This window comes from Eupeodes corollae, chromosome 1 (assembly GCF_945859685.1).
Source record: "Eupeodes corollae chromosome 1, idEupCoro1.1, whole genome shotgun sequence".
NCBI classification, from domain to species: domain Eukaryota; kingdom Metazoa; phylum Arthropoda; class Insecta; order Diptera; family Syrphidae; genus Eupeodes; species Eupeodes corollae.
Genome location: NC_079147.1, coordinates 292,748,488 through 292,761,366, shown reverse-complemented (window position 1 = coordinate 292,761,366; position 12,879 = coordinate 292,748,488). Strand labels below are relative to the sequence as shown.

The 12,879-nt window shown below is 33.9% G+C and overlaps 1 protein-coding gene across 3 annotated transcripts in view; it reads right to left on the bottom strand.

The window, feature by feature from the left end:
- The window catches only part of LOC129940331 (ATP-binding cassette subfamily G member 4), a 100,859-nt gene that overhangs the window by 65,207 nt on the left and 22,773 nt on the right, over positions 1-12,879 (bottom strand). For 2 of the 3 annotated variants that reach the window (XM_056048635.1, XM_056048638.1), the window contains exon 2: positions 2,372-2,431. The exons of the other annotated variant lie outside the window; for it this stretch is intronic. The gene's annotated coding sequence lies outside the window, so the exon portion shown is untranslated. The remainder of the gene's footprint in view (positions 1-2,371; positions 2,432-12,879) is intronic. 3 annotated transcript variants of the gene reach the window in all.

Here is a 12,879-nt window from a genome sequence, read left to right as displayed (position 1 = left end):
TTTTTTTTACAAAATATAAAAACCTAAAAAAAAGAATAAAAATTGGTAAAAATTGATTTTCGACTCAAATAAGCTTTGAAATATTGGCTTAAAACTACTTTTATCTTTCAAAATATATTGTTGTTAACATTTAGTGAAATTTTGAGAAAAATCGAATTGACAGTTTTTTACAAAAAATTAAAAACGGAAAAAAAATATTAACAAAAGTTGGTAAAAATTCATTTTTGACTCAAATATCTTTTCAAAGCTTTGAGATATTTGCTTTAAGCTGATTCATCTATTAAAAAATATTACTTTCAACATTCAGTAAAATTTTGAGAAAAATCGAATTGACATTTATTTTACAAAAAATAAAAACTTAAAAGAAATTTTACCATAAGTTAGTAAAAGTTTATTTTTGACTCAAATATCTTTTCAGAACTTTGAGATATTAGCTTAGAACTACTTGGATTTTTTTTTTAAATATTGTTTTCAACATTCAGTAAAATTTTGAGAAAAATCGAATTGACATTTTTTTACAAAAAATAAAAACTTAAAAGAAATGTTACCAAAAGTTAATAAAAGATGATTTTCGACTCAAATATCTTTTCCAAACTTTGAGATATTAGCTTAAAACTACTTGGATCTTTTAAAAAATATTGTTTTTAACATTCAGTAAAATTTTGATAAAAATCGAATAGACAGTTTTTACAAAAAATAAAAACCTAAAAAAAATGAATAAAAGTTGATAAAAATGGAATTTGGACTTAAATATCTTTTTAAAAATTTGAGATTATGGCTTATTTTATCTTATAAGAAATATTGTTTTCAATATTCTGAAACTTTTTTGGGAAAATCGAATTGACAGTTTTCTTACAAAAAATAAAAACCTAAACAAAAAATTAATAAAAGGTGGTCAAAATTGATTACCGACTCAAATATCTTTCAAAAACTCTGAGATATTGGCTTTAAACTACTTTTATCTATTAAAAAAAATGTAGTTGTCAATATTAAGTAAAGTTTTGAGAAAAAGCGAACGGACAGTTTTCTTACAAAACCCAAAAAAAAAACATTATTAAAACTTGGTAGAAATTTAATTTCAACTCAAATACCTTTTGAAAGACCCAACACGAAAACTTACAAACTTTTAAGCAAGACAAATCGACAGACAGGATGGCAAGTTATTAGTGTGGGTCGCATCCCAGCCTCTTTTTATATAAGGAATAAAAAAAATAAAAAACCGATAATAAAAGTGGTAAAAATTGATTTTTGACTAAAGATCTCATTATTTAAAAAACTTTTTTTATCATATGCAAAATATTGTCACAATTTGAAAAATTGTTATAATAATAACAAATTCACCGGAAATTTATTTCGCATATTATTCGTAAATTATTATACGTTATTTCCTTTAAAACAATTTATTTAAAGCCGATATCTTCTCTGGTTTTTGAGATATGGCTAACGAAAAAGGCATTCCAATGCTAGTACTGTTTTTTGACAATATATTAAACGCAATTTCATAAAGTGACAACTTGAATTCTGTAATATTATTTTAGCACCTTCGATGACACATGTCATTTAATGTGAAGAAACGTTCGTTTTGGAGCTCTGTTAATCAAACACACCTTTCCTTTACATCAATAATAAAATTATTACAAAAACAAGGACATGAATATAAATGCCAAAACAAGTTGGAAATTTGTCCTATCCATTCAAAACTATGTATTTTTTTTAAGGCACACCTACACTTATTGTCTAGCTTTCAAAAGGAGGGTTTTATAATAAATTGATGATTGATTTAAAATAAACCTTGAGTTCTGTACACAAAATCAATATTTATGCATACACTTTCTACATCACAGAACAGTACAAGTAAAAACGACGGCACAGAACTATAAGACAATTGTATCAGAAAGTTGTGTTTGCTTTTTGCTATAAAAATAAAATAGTATCGGCGTTGTTATTATTGATTGATTAAAATGAATTTCGATTGTGGTTTCTTCCAACAACAGCACACAAGATAGTGACGTACTTAAGTTGAATTATAATCAATGATTTTTTAATAGAATTTTATATAATGTAAGGGTTGCATGCAATTATTTTCTCTTCAAGGAAAAACCTCACCTGGTGTCAGACACTCGCACTAAACCTTAGGTTCTTGTTCACTGAATTATTCAGGACAGTTTTAGAATTCACTATAATTCAATTAAAGGGGAGTACCTAACTAACAAAGTTAGAAAAAAAAATCGAATTGAGTAAAGAAAAGTAAATCGACAAAGTCGCATTGTCAAGGCGGATATGGGCCAAATAATGAAACAAAAAAACTAAATTTGCAAACTACAAAGTTTTGGGAACGATAATGTTTTAACGAATAGGGAAACATATTTACCTCTGATTAGTAGTAGATGAAACTGGTTGTACACAAATTTCACAAGGCTATCAGCGTGACCTAAAAACAAATTAAAATTAATCTATTTAGGCTAAATATTAATACTTATTTTTGAAACAAATGAGAGTACGAAATTATAGATTTTTGTCTGATGGCGTGATGCTAATTTAAAATAACATTACGCCTTAAATTAAAAGTCATTTGAAGTTATCATCATTAAATCAATTTTGGATCCTTTCTTTTCGTTCGTTATCTCATCGTATAAATCCGCTTGTATACTTTTATTAACTTTAAAATTTTGATTTCTTATTTATATCTTTAAGATAACTCTTTCTATGATTATTTATTTTGGGTTTAAGCTTTACATATTAATAGCTAGATTCTAGTTTGACAGAACTCTTAAGATTTAATACCAGCATGTGTACATAATATAGTTAAGCCAATCCAATGCATAATTCTTTAACTTATACATGTTATGTGTTATAACTTTATAGTTCAACACACACACAAAAAAAAATAACAAGAAATAAATGATATGCATATCCTAATTTGTTCAGAACTTTAACTTTAAGTTGGCACCTCCTCCAATCCGACAAATTTTGACATAAATTATAGTAGACTTTTTTTCCGGATGATTGTTTAATAGCTTAGAACTGGTTGTCAACAGTTCAAGCATTTTATTAAGCCTCTTCGTTTCAGCTGTCAAAAGGATGTTGTGTCATATTTCTTTTTTATTTCGCATATATTTTATTATTAAATTTTAATTTTTGCACGACTATACATAGAATCAGGTTAATCTAAAATTAGACAATTATATCATATATTGTTTGGTTGAAGTCATAATCACCTAAAGTAAGCAAAATGAGTGCCAACCTAGGAAAAAATCATTCACCGATCAATCCTGTAGTAAATGGTAGCGTTCAATCTCAGCTAGACAGTTGAATTTCAAGAAACTTGAAAATTGATGTCAGCTTTTTGTATTTGTTTAATGTTAGTAGAAGATGTATTTGAGGATGTTCTGTACATAATAAACGTAAATTGTTTAAAACCAGAGATTTGGCAAGTAAATTATTAATTGAGGAAATTTAACACAGATTAAGGTTATCTCTTATTTATTAAATTGTTACGCACCTATCAATTTATCATTAAATGTTTTGTCGTACAACAATTTTGACTTCGAAGCTTAAATGCTTCTCTGCTTTTTGTGAACAGCTGAAAGTTGTTTTTATTTTTTGACAGCTATCTGAATACAGCTACCCAAGTCGTTCAACAAGGTATCTAAAAATCCACCTATCCATTACGAGATTGAACGCAGACAATTAGTCGTTCAATAATTTTAATTTGGAGTACTGTAATTGCAAATATAATATAGGAATCCAATTTGCATGAATTTTATTATTAAGATAAAAAAGGGACCACAAAAATCTTGACATTTTTAATGTGGTTGTTCTCTGATTTCTCTGTTTTTTTATTAATCAAATCATCTCAAAGGAGACGGCTTTATGGCTGAATCACAAACACGCTTCAGCTTCGGCCTCACCTGACGTTTACGAGTTCAGCCATAGGAATTCAATGCATGCTATCACAATGGATCTTCGACCTAACGTTTCGTTTGACAATCATAAGGAAAAGAACGTAATGTAACGCTTTTTGTGACAGCTCAACAGCTGTAAAAAAAATGTCAAAAAATAAATTATTTGCTCTTTGTAGGGATGAAATAATAGAAATGTCATTCAAAGCAACCTCAAAGCATGCCCATGCCCACTGTAACGCAGACGAAGCTGAAGCGTGTTTGTGATTCAGCCACTAATGGCTGAATCACATACACGCTTCAGCTTCGGCTTCGCCTGACGTTTACGAGTTCAGCCATAGGAATTCAATGCATGCTATCACAATGAAGCTTCGACCTAACGTTTTGTTTGACAATCGTAAGGAAAAGAATGTAATGTAACGTAATGTGACTCCAAACGGAAGCTCTAGTTCAATTTTCTGAGCATTTGCTTTGTCTGACAGCTCATCAGCAGTAAAAAAAATGTCAACAAACTAAATATTTGCTCTTTGGAGGGATGAAATAATAGAAATGTCATTCAAAGCAACCTCGAAGCGGGCCTAACGTAACGGAGACGAAGCCAAAGCTGAAGCGTGTATGTGTTTCAGCCATAAAGGTTTTATTTTGAATGTAGTATAGTAATTTGAAGTTAAGTAGTTGTGACAGTTTAATTTTGTCTTAAAATATTTTCTATGTTTTTCAGTATTTTTTTAATTTTCTCTATATTTGGAGCAATCTTCAGAAATCATTGAAATACTTCTTTAATTTAATAAGGCATGGTTTTTTTTTTCGTTCATTAAATAACTATGAAAAATCGAATTTTGTCTTTCTATGTTTTCTATTTTTTTTTGTTCAAACCCTCAAAAGAAGATACAAACTATGTGTGGTGAAAATTTTTATTTGTTACATTTGTTAATACCACATGAATAAATATTCTTAATAAAGTTTATTGAATGTGTCCTCAAAAAATCAAAAACAAACCTTTTTGACATTATATATTATAGCAAAGTGCTATGATACTATAACACTATAAATTGAAGCCATTTTGCTATATTAAATCAAATTTTAAGCAGCTGGAGTATAATATCAAAGGTTTGAGCATGATTTTCAAATGGTAAACATGTCCACAGGTTTTTCTCAAAACAAACCTCTGTCTACCAACTCCTACCTTCACCACCATGTTGTGACCATCAGGTGCCTAGTACCTCAACTGGAGATTGGGTTTTAACTCCACTTAAAATTATCAGGGCAGCAAACGAGAGAGGGGGGAGAAGTGTTTCCACTAAGGCACCTCTCCATATCCAGGCGGCAGCGGACGAATTCTCGAGATGGAATCAACGGTGGCGTCAACAGTTCCAGTAAGGTTGAACTACTTAGTGAACACCTTATAGCGCTTATTCGACATATTCCGTCCTTGGAGTTATACTAAGGATCTGGCCCTCCAGGTTGGGGGTTGTACCGTCGGGATGCCTTCCTGGCAACGTAAAAAATACCTTTAGTTGCGAAGCACCAACAAGCCTCTGGTATGGACGGCTTTACTGTTGACAACCCACGCAAACGAAATAAGGACAAGGAACTTCGGATCTGTTCGTGGAATTTAAGGTCCTTTAACAGACCACGTGCAGCCGAACAATTAGCGGAAGCCCTAAACTGCTACAAGGCAGATATTACAGCCATCCAAGAAGTGCGATGGGATGGACCGGGTAAACGCAAACTAAAAGACTGCGATGTATACTACATTTACTGCTAACGAGTGTGTATTTGTTGTTGGAACTAGACTCAGGCAAAAGTCTTGAGTTTCAACAGTGTGAGCGAGTGCATCACGACAATCCGCATCAAGGCTAAATTCGCCAACAAAAGCCTAATAGGCGCGCATGCCACAACAGAGGAGAAAGATGAAGACACCAAAGACATATTGTTCGAGCTCATGGACAAGACTTACATATGAGCAGTGCCCTGGCTATGACATTAAAATTGTCTGAGGAGATTTAAACGCCAAGCTAGTAAGAGAAGGCATCTTTGGTGGCACAATCGGGAGATACAGCCTGCACAACACCACCTCCGACAACGGATTCAGGCACATGGAAATCTCCTGATCAATCAACCGTCAACCAGATTGACCACATTGCGATCGACGCACGACACTTCTCCAGTATAAAGGATATCCGAACTTTCCGAGGGGCCAACATTGACTCGGACCTCGCTGTAGCCAAGGTACGGCTACGGATATCCCGGTTAAAACCAAAACAAGGACGTACTGTGAGAAGTTTCGACGTTAGACGGCTACAATCGCAAGAGACTTCCATGTCCTTAAACTTAAGTCAAACAAAGCTGCTGGAACTGACATCATCGCTGCCGAACTATTCAAAGCAGCAGGCGATGACTTGGTAGGGAGCATGCACCAACTCATCTGCAAAATATGGTCGGAAGAAAGCATGCCCGATGAGTGGAATCTCAGCATAGTGTGCCCGATACATAAGAAAGGAGACCCTCTAAATTGTGCCAACTACAGAGGCATAAGTCTCCTTAACATTGCATATAAGTTCCTTTCTGCCGTATTATGTGACCGTCTGAAGGCGCTTGTCAACAACCTGATAGGTCTTTATCAGTGTGGCTCCAGACTAGGAAAGTCCACTATCGACCAAATATTCACCCTACGGCAGATCTAAGAAAAAACCCAGGAGCTTCAAATCGATACCCACCAACTCTTAATCGATTTTAAGGCCGCGTATGACAGCATCCATGTGGAACAGCTCTACAGAGCAATGTCTTGTTTTGGGATCCCTGTCAGACTTATCCGTTTGTGCAGAATGACGATGGAGAATACAGGCTGCTCTATCAAGGTCGGAAAAGATCTCACAGATGCATTTTATGTCAAAAAAGCTTTTAGACAAGGCGATGCACTGTCATGCGACTTCCTTAATATCGTTCTGGAAAGAATTGGGCAAAGCTCAACCTTCAACACTAGAGGCACAATCTTCCAAAGGTCCATCCAACTACTCAGATACGCAGATGATATTGACATATTTGGAAGATCAAAGCGTGAAACAAGAACGTGATGTCAGTGGGGCATTTTTGAGCATTGCGACGGAAGCGAAGTAGATGGGTTTAGTGTTCAATGAGGGCAAGACTAAATATATGCTGTCATCAAAAAAGGACACTGAACGACGACGTCTTGGACAAAACGTCACCATGGACAGCTATAAATTCTTCGACGTGGTTAAAGACTTTGTCTAGGCATCGCTATAAACACAGCCAACGACACCAGCGCTGAAATGAAACGAAGAATAACGAATCGCTGCTTCTTTGGAAGTAAAGTAAAGTCCTCTCTCGACCATCTAAAATCATCATCTATAAAACATTTATCATCCCGGTTCTCATTTATGGCGTTGAGGCCTGGAACCTGTCAATGAAAGATGAGAACGTCTCAGGATGATCCGAGAGAAAAATTCTTCGGGTGATTTTTGGTCCCCTACGCATAGATGGAGAATGGAGGAGAAGATATAACGACGAACTGTACGGGCTGTACAGCGACACTGACCTTGTTAGCAAAATTAAAGTCCAAGGGCTAAGATGGCTAGGTCATGTAGAGCGAATGGGCATCAACGCTCTAGCCCGGAAGGTCTTCGAATTCAATCCCGAGGGACGGCGCAGAAGAGGAAGACCGCGACGCAGGTGGCGCACCCAAGTGGGAGAGGACCTCAACCATCTTGGCATGCGAAACTAGAGACAGCTAGCTAGGGACCAAGCTGGCTGGAGACGGATGTTGGAAGAGGCAAAGGTCCGCCCCGGACTGTAGCGCCACCTAAAGTATGTAAGTAAGTAATTATATCAAAGCACTTTAAGATTACCATTTTCTTAATTTAGAATCGTACTTAATCGGCACAAAACCGATTGTTTATCAATAACACGGATTTTAGCCAAATTATAGATGATCAACCCATAAAATCAAAGTCCACAAAATATAAAAATTCACACGTTTGTTTAATGTGTCTTAGTTTATTGTTTTTTATTTTTGTAACCAGTTTCATTGATGTGGACAAGTTCATATTTTTAAATCAATTTCATGCATCGACACTCCTATAAAAACAAAAATTCTTATAGCAAAAATTAATTTAATTAAATACAATTTTGATAGCAAATTAACCAAATTTGAAGGGATCAGAAAATGAAAAATTTAGTTAGAAATATGAAAACAGAGAACTACAAAAATAGCCTTAAGGTAAAAAAGACAGCATCTAGTCAAGTCAAGAACATTAAATTAAAATTCTGACGCAATTTGAAGTCTTTGATTTGATAGGTACCAGAGGATCAAAAACAAACCAGTTTAATAATGAGTGAGAAAAAACAAATAAAACATTTTATAAAATTATGGGTTAGTGAAGATCTAAACACAAAACAAATCTTCCTCTTCAAAAATTTTGTAAGTGATTATGGCTACTTTTTATTGTTACTATAATAATTACTTTAACCACTAAACCGGATAAGTTTTAGTTATTTCTTCGAATTTTTGTGGTTGTTAGATCGTCTACGACTATCATCTAATAACCACAAACTATTTTTTCTGACTAAACGTTAATGTAAAATATTACAATAAAAATATGGCTTAACAACTTCGAGCTATAAAACCATTGTAATTATGATGAATTTCTGGGAAGAAACTTAGTTCTTTCGCAAAAGGTTGTTAAATTTAAACTGTGTGGCCTTAGGTCGTTAAGCTAATTAAACAAAAAAATAAGTCATTTTAGTGCTAGAAAAGACCATCATTTTGTAAGCAATTTGCGTTTGTAAACAAACCTAAAGAAGGGCCATATTGTCTTGCGTAATACAAAATTCAGGGAATAATTTTATGAAGGGTATTTGTATTTAAAGTAAGACAAAAGTTTTCGAAGAAAGGCATAGTCCAAACTTAAGCAGTCCATGGTGATCATAATCACAAAATAATTAACTCTAAATCGTTATTCCCCAACTTTGGTTTGCGATTGCTCTCAAAAGGTCATTCATAGGTTTGCCCGAGGCTTAACATTGAAAAAGAACCAAATATCGTATAGGTTCATCCGAATGGGATCGGTTTTTGTCTATATGATCTCATTTCTATAGAATTTCTTAAATAAAGACATTTGATTGACATTTGTGTTTTTAAAATAATGACATAAATGTACTGCCTTTGTTATTCAAGTCAAGGTCAAAAATGTGACTTGTCTTTTGGTCATAAAAACACTTTCAATTCTTAAAATGTGAACTTGAAATATAAAAACATTGACTTAAAACTTTAATATTTTTTTATATATTTAGCAATTTACAATTAAAACATAAATAGAAACATGTACTGCAACAGTTCTAAAGAGTGACAGTCCAAGACCAAAAAAAAGGAAACAAACCTAGATCATAGGAACGGATCTTATATTTTGAAATGTCATTATATACATTTTTGACAAGCATCACTTTCGTTTGATATTAAACTGATCCATTATTTTAAAAGTGAAAGTCAAGAACTGAATTAAAATTGTCAGATAGGGATGCATAATGGCTGCGTTCAATCTCAGACAAATAGAATATTTGGATACCTTTTTGTTAGTGTTTTACTTCTAAAATAACAGCTGATCAAAAACAGCTGAGATGTCAAAAAGGAATCCAAACGTATCAAAGAATTTTTTGTAGGTATCTGACAGAACAGCTGATTCACCTCATGGTTCAATTTCAAGAAGCTTGAAAATTAATTTAAGCTTTTTGTATTTGTTGGTGAACAAAAAGATACAAAATATTAGTTGAAGTTGTATTTGAGGATGTTCTGTACATAATAGACGATGAAGAAGCTATTTGCCCCCGAATTTAGGAAGGTTTCGTAATTAAATTATTAATCGTATAGAATTCCAATTGAGCTAAGAGGAAATTTAACATAGATTACAGATTAAGGTTATCTCTTATCATCGTCCGACAAAGCAGTTGAATAATCCGTTAAATGTTTTATCTTACAACAATTTTGACTTCGAAGCTTAAGTGTTTCTCTGCTTTTTGTGAACAGCTGAAAGTTGTTTTTATTGTTTGACAGCTATCTTAATACAGCTATCCAACTCGTTCAAAAAGATACCTTAAAATCCACCTATCCAAGATACCCTATCCAATACGAGATTGAACGCAGCCAATGCCACAAATTCTGTTCTTATTGGTGATGTGCTGCGGGCAGATTTGACAGGAAATATATAGGAATAAGATAAACTTTGAACGCAGACCTGAAACACAGAAAATGATCATATACTTGTCAGGATAATGGAACTTCATCAAATGACATCAAAGGTGGAGAGAGAAGCAGTTCCATGGGGCTGTACTAAGTAATTAATTCTTGAAAGTAAAAGTCAGAAACTGAATTAAAACAGTATGCATACCTGATACTGTCACAAATTCTTATTGGTGATCAGTGATGTGCTGCTGGCGGTTTTGACAAGAAACGGAGGAATAAAGCACTATTCACATGAGCACGACCAACGACCAACGAATGAATGAATATTCGTTGATTTTGACATTTCTTTCACATGAGAGTATTTAATTCGTCGCGAGTGAAGTTTGACAAGGAGCCACAGCCAAACACCGAAACCAAAACAAGATTGATTTTTTTTAGGTTAAGTAGGCGCTATTATTTTATTCGTTGCTAGTGTGGATAATGTGGAAAGCGAATAAAGTTTGACAGTTTGTATCAACTACAATTTTTTTCGCCACGAATAAATTTGTTTTCTTAAATTTATTAATATATGATATTGAAAAGGAAAAGTATGCATCATAAATCAAATAGAAACAATATTGCTATCGCTTTGTTGAGAATTTGTGTGGAAATATGTCTTCAAACGTGTATAAACTCAAATTTTGTAATTCATTCGTCGTTCGTTGCTCGTGCTCATGTGAATACTACTTAAGAGCCTTGCACATGAGAGAGAACAACGAATGAACGAATAAACGGACAAACGTGATTTTACACATTTTAAAAAGTCAATTTCAAACAAAAACACATTTAAATTATAAGAAACCAATTGACACTTATGTTAGGAAAATAAAATTTGCATTTTGTTCTTTAAAACAAGACAATTTTGTAAAAACAATTTGGTAGTAACGAACCGCAGTGTGGTTGCTGCGAACTGTCAAACTCTATTCGCGTTCCACATGCCATCCACACTGCAACGAATAAATTGTTTGCGCTCTACTTAACCTCAAATGCTGTCTGCGAATAGAAATATAGCTCATGTGAAAGAAAAGTCAAAATATGCGAACATCCGCAGTTCGCAGTTCGTAGCTCATATGCAAGATGCTTTAATAGAATATTGAAACTCCTTCAAATGACACCATGGGGCTGAAAATGATTACTATAAAAACTAAGATGTTCTATAATGTTTAAAAGAACAACTCTCTCAGCTTGAAGACAAGCTACGACTGTTGCGTTTAAACGTCAAATCAGTTCTGTTATACGATTACAGGTTTGAGAATCAGAGTAAGTAAGTAAATTGCTTGTTTATGACTGTACGTCCCCAAAAATTTCACGAATTCCAACATTCAAGTTTTGAAACCTTTTTTGTGTGCTAAAATACAAACTGCAAACCCTTACTGCAAAATTTCCGGCATTTCTGTAGTATATCGTAGCAACTTCATAGCTAAAACACATACACGCTTCAGCTTCGGCTTCGCTGCCGTTTACGAGTTCAGCCATAGGAATTCAATTTATGCTATCACAATGAAGCTTCGACCTCATGTTTCATTTGACAATCGTAAGGAAATAACGTAATGTGACTCCAAACGGAAGCTCTAGTTCAAATTTGCTGAACATTTGCTTTGTCTAACAGCTCAACAGCTGTAAAAAAATGTCAACAAACAAAATATTTGCTCTTTGGAGGGATGTAATAACAGAAATGTCATTCAAAGCAACCACGAAGCAGGACCACCGTAACGTAGACTAAGCTTAAGCTGAAGCGTGTTTGTGATTCAGCCATTAATTCGTTTTTGAGGCGTTTATTGTTTCATTCAAAGGTTAAGACGCAGTTTTCATTCCTCAAATGTTAAAATATAACATCTTCATCTTCAAAAGTGACATCTGCCAAAATACTGTTATCTAACCCTATACAGTTTTGTTTTTTATATGTTACAGAGACATTTGTTATGATTTTTAAGCGCATAATCCCACTACCGTGTGTACAGTGTACACGCAATATTTTTTGTCGTAAAATTAACTCCCCATTATAGCGAGACAACTCAATTTCATGTTTATTTTTACATCATTTTAATTACATTTTCCCATCAAAAGATAATTTAACAAAAACAAAAACTGATTCATGGTTCAATAACTTCAGAGCAAAGCTGATTAACATCTTTATTAACATCAAAACAGAGCTTAATTATTACTTGTTATAACGTTTACGGCTAGAATAACAAAAGTCAGATACTTCATGATACTCTCGGTTTCACAATTTCAATTTAATTGTATTAAATCTTCCATTGAGTCAGCTGGTCTTCTACACCTGGCCTAACCTACATAGTCTAGCTTAGCTAGAGCCTAGACAACATAGCGGGACTTGTACCAGCTTTATTTATTTATTTGATATGCTTTGTAACTAATCAATGAATTCTAGAACAGACATTCATGCTTGATTTGTTTTTGCTTTAGCCTAAATTCAAACTCTTAAGCAAGCTTTTGGCTGGCTTTAGATTCTGCTAGATCAAGTTTGTAACTTCTCAAGATTTTGTCGGAGTGTCGTACCATTTGGCTGAGCGCTTAAAGGTCGATCGATCGTTGGTAGTGGAAGCGGTGGTGGATGATGGCGATATGGCGCGCTTACACAGTGTGTCGTGCCTCTACGCTTTCCTAACAGTTGCGACTCGCAGTGCAGTTGCAGTCTCGCAGAAGTAAAAGTTACGCAAGATGTTGTTTTTGCTGGCTTGAAATTGCAACGCAAGATTACTCAATGCCTAGCCTATC